Raw genomic sequence first — 21480 nt, 5'->3', positions numbered from 1 at the left:
AGCATTAATTAATAATTTAGGTGACGTTTGGGGGAAAGATTATCACTATTGGGTTAGGGATATAGTAACCCAACCCTTGTTTGGGGGAACGGTTATCATAACCCATAACACATCTTCCCTCTCTCTCTTCCTTCTCAATTCCTCTTCAACCCTCTCCATAATCTCATTTTTTCAATTCTCCATAATCCTACCTTTTCAATTCTCGATAGTTTTACCATTTCATTTTTTTAAAAAAAACTACTCTTTTATTTATCTAATGTCATTTGTTTTTTAATTAATTTAATAATCTTAAAAGAATTTTGTTTATTTACAAAATAAATTTTAAATAAATATTAATTGTGATTAGCTTATGCATTTAGTACTCGTATTTAATTTAATTTTTTTATTTTTATTTTATGTCCTTTATTTGTTTTTCTTCTTTGGTTTGTTTTTTACCCTTTCAAATATTTTATTTTAAAACTAATCTACATGTATCTAAACTATTTTGGAAAAATTTGAGTTAAATAAATTTCTAAAAAATGGATTTTATTAAACTTATAGAAAAATCAAAACAAAATCAAATAAGACGATTTAATATTAAATTAACTAACTTTTGAATTCTTAAACAACCTAAAAAATGTATAACAAATATTTTTTTTTTTTGAAGTATTTAAACTTTAAATGTATAAGAATTTTCTTTTTTTAAAAAAAATTAATGGTGAGATTTGATTTAAGATTTATTTGAATTAAATTTTGAATCTAATTTTTTACCAAATTATGCTATATTTTTTCAAAATGTTCTTCCTTATTATTATATCTTTCATTCACTTATTATAAATTTTTTTATCATTTTTGTTGCTCCTGGAACAACAATCCTTTAATTTAAAAAGAGGAGAAAAAAAACATAATATTGAGGTAAGAAGAAAACTGAGAATGTTTTATCCTTAAAAGAAAAAATAGTAATTTATTCAACCGAAACGATTACTTAAAAAAAAGTTCATATTGGATTTAAATAAATTAAGGAAAATTGTGTTAATAAAACTAGAATGACTTGGTAAATTAAATATACAAAATTTGTGTATTGGAGTTAGAATATGAATTTTTTTTTTAAATTAATAATTTATTTGCACGTAACAATTACGTCAAAGAAATATGTGTATTAGAGTTAGAATACAAATTTCTTTAAAAAAATCAATAAATTATTTGCACATGACGACAACGTAAAAAATGTTGAAAATAGACGTTATATTTAAAGAAATTATTGAAAATTGTTTTACGAAAATAGAATAATTTAGTAAATTAAATATACAAAATTTTGGTTGGATTTAGAATATGAATTTTAAAAAGAATGTATAAAAAAATAAATTTCATAACACTACATACATAATCATTCCCTCAAACACATCTTATCACAACCCTTCATATATAAGCCTTATCTCAAACAAATTTTATCATAATCATCTCATAACTCCTTCTACATAACCTTTCCCCCAAACACATATTATCATAATACTTAGCTTTATCATAACACTAACCCTCCATAACTTAACCCTTCCCCCAAACACACCCTTAGTTTTATTTGATTTAATTAATTAATATAAATCTATAAGATATTGGAGAGATATTCATTAAATAAGATTTGAATGAAATATTAATTAAATATGATTTATGGGCATTTTTAAAAATAGAAAAATAAATTAAAATAGGGGTATTTTAAAAATAGCAAAATAAATTAAAATATTTACAAATTCTACCACTAATATTCTTTTAGGAATATAGCATATCAATGACTATCAATGATAGAATTTGTTATAGGTTGTAAATATTTTGTAAAATTTGTTATTTTTTAGAATTTCCTTATGATTTAATTAATTATTAACTAATTAATTAATGGTTAATTAATTAGTAGATTTGAAATTTCTATTAATTTAATAGTTTTTAAACTAATAGAATCTCATGATTCTCTCCTACTCCTTTTCCTACACCAAGAAGGAAAGAAAATTATAAATATCTAGAAGAAAACAACTTTCTTTAATCAATTAATCAAGAAAAAAAAGTAAATGTTTTTGTTCTTTGTAAAAAGAAAATAGTTTGTCTCTAAACTTTTTTTCCATCCCAATTGATTGCCACAAACAAATCTATCCTAGATGATAGGAAGGTCTCCGACATGTGGTGTCTGAATTTGGAGATTTACATTGTAGATTCAGAGACATAAACAAGTTTTAATTTCTCTAATTTGTAATTAGAAAACATGTTTAGCCTTTAAGTCTTAATAAGAAAACTAGTTTCTTAATTATTTTTGTCAACGTACTGGTATTTTGAGATTCCCAAATTGAATTGAAGAATGGTTGTACAAAATCTTCCACTGGCATATGACTTTTATCCCTTCAAAATATATGTCCTAAAACTCGTATTTTGTAATCATATTCTTTTTAATAAAGCCGTTATTGATACTACAATCTTAAAGCTAATAAACTAAGGATCTGATGCTATTATTGAGTAAACTTAAACTTTATGTAGAGACATAAACGTGGATTAAGTTCGAGTATATAGCCTAAATAGTCTATATAGTATACGAATATACGAATACGGTTAAACACCTTATTCTGGAGATACTATGGATGCGGTCTGCTTTGTAGTTAGTACAAACGATATGATCCTGAATTTTTCATGTAGAGACATGGAAGTAGAGTTTACCTAAGATTGGAACCACGAAATAGTCGCTTTTAGGTTATAATATTGTTGACTGTAATAAAATTGACTATTTTGTTTATAGATATCTAATGTAACTTAATCTTAATCCTGAGCTAGCTATGAACTTCTGTTCACACGAAATTATCATTAGATTTGCATAGGTGAGGGTAGCTTAATAGTGCTGGCCCAGTAAGTCTCTCATTTAGGAGTAAGGTTGGGTGGATTGCTATAGACATAAGGTGCAAAATGGAATTCATTCCTACCCTTTTTAGTGATAGTAGATAGGTTCTTCCCTTAAGGACGGAATCCAAATCTTGAACAAAGGGCCCACCCTCTCATTGGCCAGAGATGGATTCGGTTTATTGGTTGGACCTTTAATCAATTGTTCAATAATGGATCAGTGGGACTTAAGGAGCAAGATTTAGTCTTGGGGGTAAGATGATATTTTGACCCAGCCGAGATTATGAACAACCTGTGAAGAATTAACTTACTTATCAAGGTTATATCACATGGACACAAATATATCTATAGTGAAGGAAGTGCAACTACAAGACTTCAGTGGAATAATCCGTTAGTTAACAAAGATTGATTAACTCTGTCTAAAGAGTTTAGGCAGCTAATCTTGGATCGTTGGAGCTCATGATCTATAGGTCCATTAGGTTTTCCTACTAGCTCAAAAGGAATTAGTGTAGAACAGTATGATAGAATAATTCGAATTGTTTGAATTAGGTAAAAGAGAGAAACCGATGAATATATTTGATATAGTCATCGGTTATAACTTTAAGATAGAGCTTTATGTTTAAATTTGATTTAAATATTACAAATATGAATACATATTCACATTCAGAAGTTCGGAATTGATGGAAGTGGTCAAAGATGTGAAAAGTCAAAATGTTAACTTTTAACTTTGAGAAGTCAAACTTTGACCAACTTTATATTAAAATATGATTTGAATTTTTTAGAAATAAATGCGGATTCATGCTTGGGAGATTGAAATTAGTCAAGACAGATAAACTAGATTGGCTTATTCAGTGATTGTAGTTTCTAAATGAATATGTTTATCTTTCAGTATGAATAGCTCTATAGTTCAACTTTTAGCTTTTGAGAAACTTAACAGCGACAATTATGCAGCATGAAAATCTCAATTGAATACAATACTTGTAATTGATGATTTAAGATTTGTCTTAATTGAGAAATATCCTCAAATCCGACTCCAAATGCTAACTGAACTGTTCGGAAAGCATATGATCAATGCGTCAAAGTTAATAAAAAGGCTCGTGTCTACATTCTTGCCAGCATGACTGATATCATGGACTCGTTGAGGGAAATGTTTAGGCAACCATCATACTTCCTAAGGCATGAGGCAATTAAACATATTTACACCAAGTGAATGAAGGAAGGGGTCTGTTAGAGAACATGTCTTAGACATGGTGATGCACTTCAATATCGCTGAAGTAAATGGCAGTCTCATTGATGAGGCAAATCACATGAGCTTTATTTTAAAATCTCTACTGAAGAGTTTTGTACCATTTCAGATGAACACATCTCTGAATAAGATAGAGTTCACTGTGGCCACTCTTCTAAATGAGCTTCAACGATTCCAAAACCTTATCATGGGTAAAGGGAAGAAAATTGAAGCAAATGTTGCTACCATAAAGAAAGAGTTGGTGGGAGGATCATCCTCTAAGACTAGATTTGAACCTTCACAAATGAAGAAGAAGGGAACAAGGAAGATTTCCAAGAACAGTAAGGGAAAGAAAGTTGCTAAAGGTAAATGTTACCACTGCAACCAGAACAGACATTGGCTGAGAAATTGCCAAAAGTACCTTGCTCGGAAAGAAGCACAAAGTAAATATGATTTACTAGTTGTTGTAATGTGCTTAGTAGAATATGATACTTCAACCTAAATACTAAATTTAGGATCCTCTAATCATATTTACTTCTCATTTTAGGAAACTGGTTCTTAAGAAAACTTGCAGAAGGCAAGAACATCCTCAAAGTTTGGAAAAGAGGTCGTATCGGCTGAAGCAGTGGGAGATCTAAATTTTTTTTTATAGATATATGATACTAGCTTAAGGATGTTTTGTATGCTTCTCAAACTGTTGAGAAATTTAATATCTATCTCTTGTATTTTGGAACAAATGTATTGAATATATTTTGAAATTATGAAGTGTTCATCTTTCTAGATAATATATTCAGTTTTGTTTTACTTATGAACAACTTATATAAGTTAAGACTAAGTAAAACAAAACTTGTCTTTAATACTTAATTGTTTAGTGTAAAAGACAAAAGGTTTCTTCTAACGCTCATATATGGTATTAAGATTTGGTCACATAAGTCTCAATGTGATTGGGAGATTAGTTAAGAGTGGACTTCTAAACCAGTTAGAAGATAACTCTCTCCATCTGAATTTTGTCTTGAAGGGAAAATGACCAAGAGAGCTTTTACTAGAAAAGGTCTCAAAGAAAAAGTACCCTTAGAGCTCGAACATTCGAAACTATGTGGACTGATGAATGTCAAAGCTCGGGGAGGGTATGAATATTTCATCAGTTTCATTGATGATTATTCAAGATTTGGTCAAGTTTAGCTAATACATGACAAGTCTGATTCTCTTGAAAAGTTCAGAGAATATAAGACTAAGTTGAGAATCAATTAGGTAAAACTATAAAGACACTTTGATTAGATCGAGGTGGAGAGTATGTGAACTTAAGATTCCAAGACTATTTGATAGAACACAGAATCAAGTCACAACTCTCTGCATCAAGTACGCTTAAGTAGAACGGTGTATCAGAAAGAAAAAAAAATGAGCCTTGTTGGACATGGTTCGCTTTATGATGAGCTTCACACTATGATCCTCAATGAATAATGAATTTGTATTGAAAAATATCACATTTTTCAAGAAAACCTCATAAAAAATCATCAAACCACGTAGTAAATTAGTATTTAATAGAACTTTCAAAGATGTTACAGACATGCCTAGTTCACCAACTAAAGTAGTTAATGAAACTAAAGAATCTAGTTAGTCACATCCTTCTCAAGAGTTGGGAGTGTCTCGAAGTAGTAAGAGGGTTGTTCATCAGCCTAAATATTACCTGGTTTTATCAAAAACCAAATCTTCATTGTCGCGACGTGATCGCTACGCGGAGCGGCCGACCTCCCCGTTTATTTTATTTTTAATATATAATTTTGGAGTCGCCACCAATCATATTAAGGTGTGATTGGTCACCAAAAAAAAAGAATGGTCTACGTAAATTCAGAGATTTAAGTTCGGGAGTCAGTTGTGTGTAGGGAAGGTGTTAGCACCCTACAACGCATACAAAATGGTTACCCAATTTTATCTTTTAAATTAAATATAGGGGTTCACATAACAAAGTTTTTATTTAGGTTTTGTTTAAATGTCTCATGTTTATCAATTCATATCGAAGAAAGTAAAACCTAAGCATGAATTGATAATTATGGGTGACACATGAGCCATTAAAAAAATGAAGTTTACTTTTGTTTTAAAATATTTTTATTCACCTTAAGAATATTAAGATACCAAAACTTGATATTTTAATCTCTATCATAGGTGTTTAATGAAAAATTTCATATATCTAGAATTAATAAATTCATAGAAAATACTACTCAGTCTCATTTAAAATATGAAATGTGTTAATTTCATGTATTCATGGATTTTAAACTATAAAATCCATAAAAAAACAATACTTTTTCTCCAATTTACATTATTATATTTAAATAAAAAAAATGAATAATAACAATGACAAAACATTATAAAATTTGAAAAATACTTAAGTGTAATATGCTGAGACAAAATAAATACATTGATAATATATGCAAAATGTAAAAGATATCAATGTAGGGTGCAAATAATTAATTAATACAACACATGCAAAATAATTAATTAATTCAAAATGATGCAAAATAATTGATTAATTCATGATACAAAATAATTGATTAATGCATAATTAAACGATGGCCAAATGGATATCAAATAATAATTAACAGTTGAATGCCAAAGTAGGTTTGATCCGATATGCAAATAAATAATATTGCAAATAAATAATCACACCAAGATGAATATCAAATAATTATAGCCAGATGCATACTGATTAATTAATACATCATGCAAATAATTAGAATGAGTGAGTGAAAATGTCACATACAAGTTGCTAATTAATTAATAGGCCAAATGAAAAATGGGTGTTGCCAAATATTAATTATATCATGGATAATTATTAACATGGATAATATATGGATAGCAGTAATTATTAACGCAGTACTGCCATATGGATATATGTATAAAGTAATTAACAAAGACTGTAAAATGGATGCCAATGAAGAATGAGTATTACCAAATACAGGATGTTAATTGATTAATTATGCATAATTATTAAGGCATGTTGTCATATGAATATAAGTAATTAACTGTAAAATGGGTGCCAATGAAGAATGAGTATTACCAAATACAGGATGCTAAATTATGCATAATTATTAAGGCAGGTCATATGGATATAAGTAATTAACTGTAAAATGGGTGTCAATGAAGAATGAGTATCCAAATACAAATACATGATGCTAGTTAATTAAAAAGAAATTAACACAGAATGGATGCCCAATAATAAAAGGAAATCACCACAGAATGGATGTCCAATAAATAAAAGAAAATTAACACAGAGAGTGGATGCCCAATAATAAAAGTAAATTAACACAGAATGGATGCCCAATAATAAAAGGAAATTAACACAATGGATACCCAACAAAAAAAAAAAGAAATTAACACAGAACAGAATGCTCAATATTTAAAAAAAAATAAAAAATTTAATATAGAATGGAAGGTAGAATGCTCAGTATTAAAAAAAATACAAATAATTAAATTAACATGTCAAATGACGGTAAAATGATGAACAATGATGAACACGATAGTTCATAATTAAAAGCAGTATCATCAAACAAGAATAAAAAAAGGAAAAAAAAAAAACTTACCAACAGGTCTGCATTATTTTTTTATGTCATCATGCATTTACACACACTCACAAGCCCTCTACCCGGGCTACAACCTTATAGGACTAGAATTGAGGACGAAGTAGTGTTGACTTTCGAGGGGTTTCGACTCCCGTGCAGGCACTTGAAAAATCCTCGCTCAGATTAATTCTTGTGTTATTAGTTAAATAACATTAGAATAAATTTGAGGGCCTTTTTTTCTTTTAAGAGTTTTGATACCAACACCATGTCATTTTTCTATCTAGCTTATTTTATCCAAAGTCTTATTATTATTATTATTATTTTAAAAAAAGAAAACAAAGTTTCACATTTTTATAAAATTTGACATATTTCATTTTTATTTATTTATTTATTTTAAAATGGGGTTTAATCGTAGTACTTTCTACAATGTATGTATATTAAAAAAAATGAATTTTTGATTTTTTTTTTCTTTCTTTAAATTTGGTCTTTGATTTCAACCATAACGAAAGTAATGCTTACAAGTGCATGAAAACCATATTTAATTATTATTATTATTATTATTATTATTATTATTATTTTTACATCTTTTACATTTTTTTAATTTTCTGTTATTAATTATTTATCATTTATTATTTATTTATTCATTATTATTATTATTCTACATTTTTTTAATTTTGTATTATTAATTATTATTTTTTTAATTTTTTATTGTTTTTTAAATTTATTTTATTCTATTTTATTTTATTATTTTATTTTTTTTCTCTTTCTCATGTTTTGTTACTTTGTTATTATTTATTGTGCAAAGTGATTGACTGTATCTTTTTGTTATAATTGTGCAAAAAAAATAAACAGTTGTGAAAATACCAGGATGTCCAATATGTCAATGCATTCATCTTATGAATCCAAGTTTGATGAGCCAAGTGATGTTCTTAAATGGGCTGAAGAGACACAACAAAAATTTGGGGATAGCATAAATAATTCTTCTCAAATATCAGTACTATCCAAGTGTCAGCTCTCTTTTACACAAAATGATTTAGCAAAACTAAAAATGATTTGGGAGGCATTGACACCTCAACGGAGATTCATTTTTTCGAAGAAATATGGACATATAGCAGACTTGTTTTACACTTGGGTCATGTGATTTACTGCCAACCATAGAAGAATATCAAGCTATGCTTAGCATGCCTGGAAAGGAAAGGGAAATTGTTTATTTCTTTAACCCTAAGCAAACAACAAAAAGGACTTTGTCAAAATTTTTAGAAACCGTCCATGCCACTGAAATTCAGAAACATATAAAAGTTAAGGGTGGAGAAGAGAATGTGTCATTTGACTATCTATTAATGATGACACAAACTTACATTGATGAAGACAAAGGTCTTGCTCTCTTGGCATTATGCATTTATGGAGCGGTGATTCTTCCTAAAGCAGAAGGTTATGTTGGGAAAGTGATCAGATTATTCTTTGAAATAGAACGAGGAGTCGATCCTATTATACCTATATTGGCTGAAACTTTTCGATCCCTTAACTTCTGTAGAAATAAAGGTGTAGGAAAATTGAATTGTTGTGTTCCTTTATTATATATTTGGATACACAACCATATCAAATTTCCGGCAGAGTTTAGGTGTCCAAAGTTAGAATTCAGTAGCCCATGGAATTTAATGCGAAACACAATTAGTGAGTTTGGTATGGCAGTTTGGAACCCAACATATCCAAAGAAGGAGACTTGGGTGTCTTTCTTTTCAACGTTGAGTTCTGAAGATGTCATATGGAAAGCCCAATGGATGCCTTTGAAAGCAGTAATTTATAGATGTGGAGATTTCCATAGTGTGCCTTTATTGGGACCGTGGGGAGGTGTTAACTATACACCATTGTTAGTTTTGCGTCAAGTTTGGCTCAAACAGTTTATACCACCAACTCATAATTTACAAGACTCTGATTTTGCATACGATCATGAAGATTGTCAAAGGAAAAAACATCGAGCAGTATGTGCGAAGTCTGTGAGGAAGATAAAAGACAAAGGACACTATGAAGGGGTTACTAGTGGATATGAGGCGTGGCAGACAAATAGAAGGAAGAATGTAATATATAACTTAAGGGAGGTAGTTGAAAGGGTAGAGGAGACAAGCTCTGAACAACCAGACCAGTGGGTTGAGAAGATCACTAAATTAGAGGAGAAAAATCGATTGTTAGAGCAAGAGAATGAGAAACTTCAAAAGGAGACGAGTCAATGGATAGATCATGCGACTTTTTTGCAGAAAGAGCTTGAAAAGACCAAGAGTTTCTTAAAAAACCAAGATAAATTAGAAAAGAATCTTGAGATGTTAGATGAAGAGATGAGGCAAATGAATAAGTCGAATAGAAGTTTGAAAAATGAAAAGACAATATTACAGGCAACAGTAGAATCACAAGATGAATATATTAAAGACTTAGAAAGCATGAAGGAATATTCTCTCGAGCTTGTCAATGATTTGAAATCGTCAATTGGTAAACGGGAAGCACAAATAGTAGATTTGGAAGTACACAATTGTTCTCTACGCCAAACTGTCGATAGCCTACATGTGAAGATGGTCGAGCACTCTGAAGATTATAAGACACTGAAAAATTATGCTGATTCCTTACACCATCAACTTACTGCATTTCAAAATTCAAGTGAGAGAATAGTGCAAGAATACAAATTATTGAAGACAGATTACATGCAAATGAAGGTTGATTATGACTTGCAAAGGAGAGATTTTCAAACGTTAGTTGAACGTGTAGATCAAACAATTGGATTTCTCAGAATAGTGTCTAGAAGAGCAAATGGTTTTGCGGAATGGGTAGCTGATTTAAGGATTAATTTTTTCTCAATACGACCACATTCAGATGATCTTAATAGATTCTTAAAGATGATATGCAGAGAACTTGGACATTTTGGTCGTTTTTATTAAGCTGTTTATTTTGCTATTATGAACAAAGTTGTTGTTATTGCATTTCATTATTATTGTTATTATCATTTTTTTTTTTTGCCAAGTTTATATTTTGTGTTGATTTATTGTATTTGAATTTATTATTTAATTAATTAATTATTTTTTTTTTCTTTCCTTTTACTCTTTGGTCTTCCAAGTTCTCAAAATAATCAAAGAAAAACATAGCTCGTCCTACTCCAATTCTCCATACTTACAATACGCGGTATAAAAGTCGAATCATGGAAGAACAAGATAAAGACATGGATAAAATGAGACAAGATATTAATAATCTTGGGGAACAAGTTTCAAAAATACTGGAATTGCTTTCAGCAAGAAAAGGAAAAGTCGTCGTAGAAATAGCACAATCAAGCAATCCAGTTCAAGACACCGATGATCCCATTTATCCCCCAGGTTTTACGCCACGCCACATGAACGTTACACAGTCTCAAACCGCTCAACACTATGTTGCTATGAATCCACTTTTTGATGTTCCACCTCCTATCCCAGATATAGAACAATTGGAAGCTCATGCTAAAATTCAAGACATGGGGCAAAATGAAAACACTCTGGCTAAGCAAAAACTAGATGTTTTGGAAGAAAGATTGCGAGCAATCGAAGGGACTGATGTTTATGGAAATATAGATGCAACACAGTTGTGCTTAGTACCGGGTTTGATCATTCCAACAAAGTTTAAAGTTCTCGAATTTGACAAATATGATGGATCATCATGTCCAATGAGTCATCTTATAATGTATTGTAGAAAGATGGCATCGCATATTGGTAATGATAAATTGTTGATCCATTGCTTTCAGGACAGTTTGACTGGTCTAGCTACTCGATGGTATATTCAATTAGATAATGCACACATTCATGTTTGGAAGGATTTAGCTGATGCATTTCTAAAGCAATACAAACATAATATTGATATGGCTCCAGATCGTTTAGACTTACAACGGATGGAGAAGAAAAGTTCAGAAAGCTTTAAAGAATATGCTCAACGATGGAGAGATATAGCCGCAGAGGTTCAACCACCATTAACAGACAAAGAAATGACATTTATGTTTATGAATACTTTGCGGGCGTCGTTCTATGATCGAATGATTGGTAATGCTACAACCAATTTTTCTGACATTATTGTTATTGGTGAAAGAATTGAATATGTGATAAAACATGGGAGGTTAATAGAGACTTCAGCTGAGTATGGTGGATTAAAGAAAGGAGCAACACCTAAGAAGAAAGAAGGTGAGGTTCATGCAATTGGTTTTCCTAATTTAGGGAACCACAAATCAACTTTTGGCCAAAGAAAACATGACCAAAGTTTTCCTTCATATATAAGCAATGTTACTCATATCCCTTATAACAACTATGTACCAACACACTCTCTCTTTGGAGCCCCAAAACTTGTTAATTCAAACTTTTCTCGACCGTTTGTACAAGGTCAGGGTAGCAAGACCAACTCAGATACATTTCGATTTGACCCAATTCCTATGACATATACAGAGCTTTTACCTCAGCTAGTTCAGAATCGACAGTTAGCTCCTATCCCAATAAATCCTATACAACCTCCTTATCCAAAATGGTATGATCCAAATGCTCGATGTGATTATCATGCCGGAGGAGTGGGACACTCAACTGAAAATTGTTTAGTTTTGAAAAGGAAGGTGCAATCTTTAATTAATGCTGGATGGTTGAGCTTCAAAAAAGCTGGTGAGAAGCCGGATGTCAACAACAATCCACTTCCTAATCATGAAAATTCAAAAGTGAATGCGATAGATTGTTTTGTTGGAAAGTGTAAAAATGAAGTTCATGAGATAAGGATGCCTATAGAAACACTTTTTGAAGGTCTTTTTGAAGCAGGATATGTTAGTTTGGAATATTTAGACCCCAATATAAGATACGAAAGATACGATGAAGGCAAACGTTGTATATTCCATCAAGGAGTTGCAGGCCACGCTATCCAACAATGTTGTACATTTAGATCTAAAGTACAACAATTTATGGATTCGAAGATACTCATAGTATACGAAGGACAAGGAAAAGATGAGATGAAAGACAATAAAATATGTACATGAATGGGTGAAGTTGCAAAAAAGGAAAATCCCTTTTTACCAAGGCCTTTGACAGTCCTTTATCAAGAAAATCGTAATAAATCAAGTTCCTGCAATCCTAAACAACTTATTGTCCAAGTACCGAGTCCTTTCAAATTTAAGGATTTGAAAGCGGTGCCATGGCGGTATGATTGCCAAGTCATTACAGGTCCTTCAGTTGATAATATTACAGGAATCAGTGGGATAACTCGAAGTGGAAGATGTTATAAACCAGATAATTTAACAGCTCCTTCAAGTAGTTTAACATTGGGGCAAGGGAGGAAAAGTGAGAAAAGAAATGTGAATGAACATGACAAAGAGCAGGATATAGAGATGTCTGTCATAGCAAAAGATATAGAATGCAAAAAACCTGTTACAGATGAGGAAGCAAACGAATTCTTGAAAATAGTAAAACAAAGTGAGTATAAGATCATAGAGAAAATGCATAATACTCCAGCTCGAATTTCTTTATTATCTTTGTTTTTAAATTCAGAGCCTCATCACAAAGTGCTATTAGATATTTTGAATAAGGCACATGTTGGACATGACATTTTAGTGGAAAAGTTCAGCAGAATTATTGGAAGCATTACGTCTTCAAATTCTATAGTCTTCACGGATGTTAAAATTCCTCCTGAAGGTTTAGGCCATATAAAAGCACTGCATATTCAAGTGAAGTACAAGGACTATGTTATAGCAAAAGTTTTAGTGGATAACGATTCAGCTCTTAATATAATGCCTAAATCTACACTATTAAAGCTTCCAGTGGACATGTCATACATCAAATCAAGTATTATGGTAGTGAGAGCTTTTGATGGATCACGAAGAGAAGTAATTGGTGACATTGAATTACCAATCAAAATTGGCCCATGTACTTTCAATATAGTCTTTCAAGTAATGGAGATAACACCTACTTACAGCTTTTTGTTAGGTCGTCCTTGGATTCACTCTGTAGGAGTGGTGCCATCTACATTGCATCAAAAATTGAAATTTATTGTTGGGAGTAAGAAGATTTGTTTAATGGGAGAGGAATATTTTCTGATAACAAAACCGATATCAGCCCCATATGTGGAGGCAACAGAAGAAGCTTTAGAGTATTCTTTTCGCTCTTTTGAAATTGCTCATGCAACTATGATGGAAGCAGCTGCAGGTGAAGTAATAAAGTCACACATGCCTAAAGTTACGACAAATAGGATGATGAGAAGTGGAGGATATTGTTTGAATCAAAGCTTGGAAACACTTCTAAATACACCAAGCAATGAAGGGAGATTTGGTTTGGGTTATATGTCAAACGTATATGATAAAATTAGGCTTCAAAAAGAAAAGAAGAAAAAGTGTTTGGAAAAGCAAGGGATGATGGTGTTTGATCCAAGTCTAAAATTTATACCAGCATTATATGATACTTTCAAGAGTGCTGGTATAAGTTACTCATCACGTGACTCTGATTCAAAACATTGTTTGTTAACAAAGATGGAGAGTTTATCAATTGCAGCAGTCGCACAAGAAGCATCATTTGAAGATGAAACAGTTTATGCATGTCCACCTAATTTTGAGCTTAACAATTGGGATGTTGTAGATCTACCTACATTTTCTGGAGATTTTCAAGAGTAATGATTAAACTTTTATTTGTTTTAATTTTCTAGTTGGTTCTACTCAAGACCACAGTATTTTGTTTGCTTTACAAAATTGAATGTACTTTTTTTTTTTTTCTTGTTATTGAATGAAATTTTTGCATTTTCCTTTCATTCTTTCTAATTTCTTCTTCTCTCTGCTTTCTTTCTTGCATCTTGCAAATTAAACACAAAAGTCCAAACTTTTTCATAGACAACATTCATAAGAACGAAGATGTTAGTAATTCCAGTTCTACCCTTGATACCTTAATATACACTATGGAATCTGACAAAGAGAGTGACGATGAAAATGTCGGGAGAATATCCTCAGAACTGTTAAGATTAGTAGAAGAAGAAGATAAGGTCTTAGGTCCTCACCAAGAGCTAGTTGAAGTAATCAATTTGGGTTCTCAGGAGGAATCAAAAGAGGTAAAAATTGGCACATCAATGACCAGTGAAACTCGAAAAAAAATAATCAATTTGTTACGTGAGTACTCAGATATTTTTGCTTGGAGTTATCAGGATATGCCGGGGTTAAATACGGATATTGTAGTACATCGTGTTCCTTTGAAGCCAGAATGCAATCCAGTAAGACAAAAGCTACGTAAAATGAAGCCTGATATATTGATTAAAATAAAAGACGAAGTACAAAAACAAATTGAAGCAGAATTTCTCATAGTCTCCAAATATCCTAAATGAGTGGCAAACATTGTTCCAGTACCTAAAAAAGACGGAAAAGTGAGAATGTGTGTGGACTATAGAGATTTAAATCAAGCTAGTCCAAAGGATAACTTCCCTTTACCTCACATCGACATGTTGGTGGATAACACGGCAGGATATTCAACTTTCTCCTTCATGGATGGTTTCTCAGGATATAATCAAATCAAAATGGCTGAAGAAGATAGAGAAAAAACAACATTCACTATCCTTTGGGGAACATTTTGCTACAAAGTAATGCCTTTTGGTTTGAAAAATGTCGAGGCAACATATCAGCGAGCAATGGTTACACTTTTTCATGATATGATGCATAAGGAAATAGAGGTGTATGTTGATGATATGATTGCAAAATCCAAGGCAAATGAAGATCATACAACTATACTTCAAAAATTATTCGATCGGTTGAGAAAGTATCAATTGAAATTAAATCCATCCAAATGTACATTTGGGGCAACCTCGGGAAAACTGTTGGGATTCATTGTCAGTGAAGAAGGGATCAAAGTAGACCCAGATAAAGTGAAGGCTATCATGGACATGCCATCCCCTGAAACGGAAAAAGAAGTTCGAGCTTTTCTTGGAAGACTAAATTACATATCCAGCTTTATCTCACATTTGACCTCAACTTGCGAACCAATCTTCAAGCTTTTACGTAAAAATAATCCAGGAAAATGGAATGAGGATTGTGAAGAAGCTTTCAACAAAATTAAGCAATATCTACAGAGCCCACCTGTATTAATACCTCCAACTCCAGGACGGCCGTTAATCCTATACTTGATGGTTTTAGAAGGTTCTATGGGTGGTGTTCTAGGACAACATGACTTATCAGGGAAGAAAGAGCATGTTATTTATTATTTAAGCAAAAAATTCACCGATTATGAGTCGAAATACTCAATGTTAGAGCGAACTTGTTGTGCTTTGGTATGGACCGCTCACCGTTTGAGGCAATATATGTTATATCATACGACATGACTTATTTCAAAAATGGATCCAATAAAATACATTTTTGAGAAACCGTCATTATCTGGTAGAATTGCGAAGTGGCAAGTTTTGTTGTCAGACTATGATATTGTTTATGTTACTAAAAAAGCAATAAAGGGAAGTGCGCTTGCTGATCATTTAGCTGCCCAACCAGTAGCAGATTACGAGCCAATGAGCGTTGATTTTCCTGATGAAAACATATTTCTAGTTGAAAATGATGCTACGGATCATGAGACTTGGATTATGCTTTTTGATGGTGCCTCAAATGAGTTGGGACATGGGATTGGAGTTGTACTAATTTCCCCAAAAGGAAAGGTATTTCCCCTAACAGCTAAGTTATGTTTTGAATGCACTCACAATATCGCTGAATATGAAGCTTGTATTATGGGACTTCAAGCAGCAATCGACATGAGTGTTAAAAAGTTGAAAGTTTTGGGTGACTCAATGCTACTAATACATCAAGTCAAGGAAGAATGGGAAACAAGAGATGCTAAATTGGTGCCTTATAGCCAATACATTGCAAAATTATCTCAAAATTTTGAGAAAATTTCATTTGACCATGTTCATAGGGAAGACAATCGAATGGCAGATGCATTAGCTACCCTGGCAGTCATGTTTAATCTTAATCTTGAGTATGAGCTTTATCCAATCCAAATTATGAAAAGAGATGCGCCGGCATATTGCATGAATATTGAAAATGACAACAAGCCATGGTATTTTGATATCAAGCAATACATAAAGTGTAGAGAATATCCATATGGAGCTTCAAAGAATGACAAGCGCACAATAAGAAGGTTGGCCATGAACTTTTTCTTAAGTGGTGAAGTTCTTTATAAAAGAAACCATGATATGGTACTCCTTCGGTGTGTTGATGTGGAAGAAGCAAAACAAATTATGACAGAAATTCATGAAGGAATATGTGGAACACATGCTAACAGACATACTATGGCCAGACAAATACTTAGATCTGGTTATTATTGGACAACGATGGAATCAGACTGCATGAAATATGCAAGAGAATGTAAAAAGTGTCAAATTTATATGGATAGGATTCATGCAGCAGCATCTCCATTGCATGTCTTGTCAGCACCATGGCCATTTCTTTGTGGGGAATTGATGTTATTGGACCCATTGATCCTAAAGCCTCAAATGGTCATCGTTTTATTCTTGTAGCCATTGATTACTTCACTAAATGGATAGAGGCGGCATCTTACTGCAATGTTACAAGAGGAGTGGTGCTCAAGTTTATCAAAAAAGAGTTGATTTGTCGTTATGGTCTACCAGAGGGTATTATTACAGATAATGCCAAGAACCTTAATAACAAAATGATGGACGAACTTTGTGAGAAATTCAAGATCAATCACAGAAATTCGACTCGGCCATATCGCCCCAAGATGAATGGAGTAGTTGAGGCAGCCAACAAAAATATTAAAAGAATCATTGAGAAGATGACAACAACATACAAAGATTGGCATGAAATACTACCGTTTGCATTGCATGGATATCGCACATCAGTTCGTACTTCAACAGGGACAACACCATTTTCTTTGGTTTATGGTATGGAAGTTGTCCTACCTTTAGAAGTTGAGATACCTTCATTGAGAGTTCTCATGGAAGTTAAGTTAGATGAAGCTGAATGGATACGAGGTCGTTATGAGCAGTTGAATTTCATTGAAGAAAAACGTTTGACAGCATTAAGTCATGGACAACTTTATCAAAAAAGACTAATGCGAGCATACAATAAAAAGGTACAACCTCGAAGTTTTCGAGAAGGAGATTTAGTGTTAAAAAGGATGCTTCAATTTCTAAAGGACCATCGAGGAAAATGGATTCCTAATTATGAAGGTCCGTTCGTGGTAAAAAAGGCATTTTCAGGAGGATTAAGGTAAAAAAGGTAAAAAAGGTAAAAAAGGTAAAAAATGCATTTTCAGGTAAAAAAAGGCTTTATTTTTAACCAATATGGATGGTGTTGAGTTAAAAAATCCGGTGAATTCAGATTATGTTCGAAGATACTATGTGTGAGGCCTTTTCATAGAAAAAGGCCTTTTCATAGAAAACTTCGTAGTGTTGAAAGAAATCGGGGGTATTTCTAGGAAACTTACATTTAGTTCCTAGAATGTTATTTCCATTTGTATAAACTTCCCCTTATCTCCTCTCTTTGTACTCCTATTCCAAGAATCATTGTTATCTTTTCATTTCTTATCATATATATCAAACACTACTTTATTTGTCAATCCTTTCTTTCATCCTTTTTAAATGCCATCAAATTAGAGTAAACATCCATTATTCATTAGCCCATTTGTTCGATCTATTTGTTAATTAAGAAAGATTCAGTACGACTTATTGTATTTGCAAACCAAGTAAAAGCCATGATTTTCTCTTGTTAAGACTTAAGGAAATGTAGGCGTTTACAAGTCCAGACACATTTCTCTATGATTGTGAGTTGCTGTAATTGGAAGTCTACATCCTAAAGGATTCATGTTTTGTGAAGTCCAAAACTAAAACAATATTATGTTTTTACAACATAGTACAATCTATCGCAGTTTGATTCGTTTGTTTTGATACGAAGAGAGGCGAGTTCGACAGCTTAAAAAATTCTCGTGATATATGTCTCATTCTATCCTATGACGACAATGCTCATAAATTGTTAATGGTATTGGTAAAATGGAGTAGTGAGCTATTTATTCCTTTGAAAAGCACAATATATTTAAATTAAATTTCAAATAAGTTTTAAAAGAAGGATGAGTCCACTTTATCAAATTTAGCCTTATAGCTAAAATTGATGTTTTTTTTTTACAAATTTGGTTAAATTGAGCCCAGATATGAAGCTGAGGCTGAAGCCTGTCTATCAGGTCCTTTCTCATTTATCAAACCTAGTCCTAGAGCTAAGGTTGATTTTTTTTAAAAAAAAAAATTAGTTAAATTGAGCCCATATATGAAACTGAGGCTGAAGCCTGTCTATCAGGTTCTTTCTCATTTATCAAACCTAGTCCTAGAGCTAAGGTTGAATTTTTTTTTTGTCTCTCTAAAAATAAAAAAAGATCGGCCAAATACTTTATCTATTTCCTTTGTCCACCTTTAAATATTTACAAGATGGACAAAGGGGGGCAAATTGTAAATACCGTATTTTGTCCTATATTTATTTATTATAAAAGAAAAAGAAATTAAATTTGAATTTGAATTTGAATTTGAATCTTAAATTTATATTTTAAAAACAATAATAATAATAATAAATACATTTAAAAATAAATAATAAAAATAAAAATAAAAGGTTTGTTTCCTTCCTATTTTTTCTCAACCATCCCTTTTTCTTCGTCATCACTCTCCCACTTTCTCCCACTCTCCCACTTTCTCCCACTCTATCACTTTCTTCCTATTTCTCTGTAGTCTACTCTCCATCTCATGATCTAAAAAAATAATGGACCTTGCCCTATAAAAAGGAAGGAGGAAAAAGGAAATGAGGATTTGTTTTTATTATTATTGGAGGATTTAGAAAGAGGTGAAGAGTGAAAGAACATCAAAAGGAATAACCTTTGGCATTTAAGGGCAGACCTGCTGGTAAGTTTTTTTTTTTTTCCTCTTTTTATTCTTGTTTGATGATACTGCTTTTAATTATGAACTATCGTGTTAATCATTGTTCATCATTTTACCGTCATTTGACATGTTAATTTAATTGTTTGTATTTTTTTTAATACTGAGCATTCTACCTTCCATTCTATATTAATTTTTTTTTTAAAATATTGAGCATTCTGTTCTGTGTTAATTTCTTTTTTTGTTGGATATCCATTGTGTTAATTTTCTTTTTTTTAAAATATTGAGCATTCTGTTCTGTGTTAATTTCTTTTTTTGTTGGGTATCCATTGTGTTAATTTCCTTTTATTATTGGGCATCCATTCTGTGTTAATTTACTTTTATTATTGGGCATCCACTCTCTGTGTTAATTTCCTTTTATTTATTGGACATTCATTCTGTGGTGATTTCCTTTTATTATTGGGCATCCATTCTGTGTTAATTTCTTTTTAATTAATTAGCATCATGTATTTGTATTTGGATACTCATTCTTCATTGACACACATTTTACAGTTAATTACTTATATCCATATGACATGCCTTAATAATTATGCATAATTTAGCATCCTGTATTTGGTAATACTCATTCTTCATTGACACCCATTTTACAGTTAATTACTTATATCCATATGACAACATGCCTTAATAATTATGCACAATTAATCAATTAGCATCCTGTATTTGGTAATACTCATTCTTCATTGACATCCGTTTTACAGTCTTTGTTAATTACTTTATCCATATATCCATATGGCAGTAGTGCGTTAATAATTACTGCTATCCATATATTATCCATGTTAATAATTATCCATGATATAATTAATATTTGGCAACACCCATTTTTCATTTGGCCTATTAATTAATTAGCAACTTGTATGTGACATTTTCACTCACTCATTCTAATTATTTGCATGATGTATTAATTAATCAGATGCATCTGGCTATAATTATTTGATATTCATTTTGGTGTGATTATTTATTTGCAATATTATTTATTTGCATATCGGGTCAAACCTACTTTGGCATTCAACTGTTAATTATTATTTGATATCCATTTGGCCCTCGTTTAATTATGCATTAATTAATTATCTTGCATGTGTTGTATTAATTAATTATCTTGCATCCTACATTAATATCTTTTACATTTTGCATATATTATCAATGTATTTATTTTATCTCAGCATATTACACTTAAGTATTTTTCAAATTTCATAATGTCTTGTCATTGTTATTATTCATTTTTTTTATTTAAATATAATAATGTAAATTGGAGAAAAAGTATTGTTTTTTTATGGATTTTATAATTTAAAATCCATGAATACATGAAATTTTTCCGTTTGAAATTTAATTAATAGATTGTTTTTAAATTAACACATTTCATATTTTAAATGAGACTGAGTAGTATTTTCTATGAATTTATTAATTCTAGATATATGAAATTTTTCATTAAACACCTATGATAGAGATTAAAATATCAAGTTTTGGTATCTTAATATTCTTAAGGTGAATAAAAATATTTTAAAACAAAAGTAAACTTCATTTTTCTAATGGCTCCTCTGCCACCCATAATTAACAATTCATGCTTAGGTTTTACTTTTTTCGATATGAATTGATAAACATGGGACATTTAAACAAAACCTAAATAAAAACTTTGTTATGTGAACCCCTATATTTAATTTAAAAGATAAAATTGGGTAACCATTTTGTGGGCGTTGTAGGGTGCTAACACCTTCCCTACACACAACTGACTCCCGAACTTAAATCTCTGAATTTACGTAAACCATTCTTTTTTTTTTTTGGTGACCAATCACACCTTAATATGATTGGTGGCGACTCCAAAATTATTTATTAAAATTAAATAAACGGGGAGGTCGGCCGCTCCGCGTAGCGATCACGTCGCGACAGCTTGGCGACTCCACTGGGGATTTTGGAGAGTCGAGC

The 21480-nt window shown here is 31.4% G+C and overlaps 1 pseudogene; it reads left to right on the top strand.

Moving 5' to 3' along the window:
* The first annotated feature begins 10819 nt into the window (after positions 1-10819).
* Positions 10820-17991, top strand: LOC116401684 (annotated as a pseudogene).
* Positions 17992-21480: the final 3489 nt, after the last annotated feature.

This window comes from Cucumis sativus, chromosome 3, assembly GCF_000004075.3.
Source record: "Cucumis sativus cultivar 9930 chromosome 3, Cucumber_9930_V3, whole genome shotgun sequence".
Taxonomy (NCBI): domain Eukaryota; kingdom Viridiplantae; phylum Streptophyta; class Magnoliopsida; order Cucurbitales; family Cucurbitaceae; genus Cucumis; species Cucumis sativus.
The sequence above is the reverse complement of the archived record's forward strand: the minus strand, read 5'-3'. Positions and strand labels throughout refer to the sequence as shown.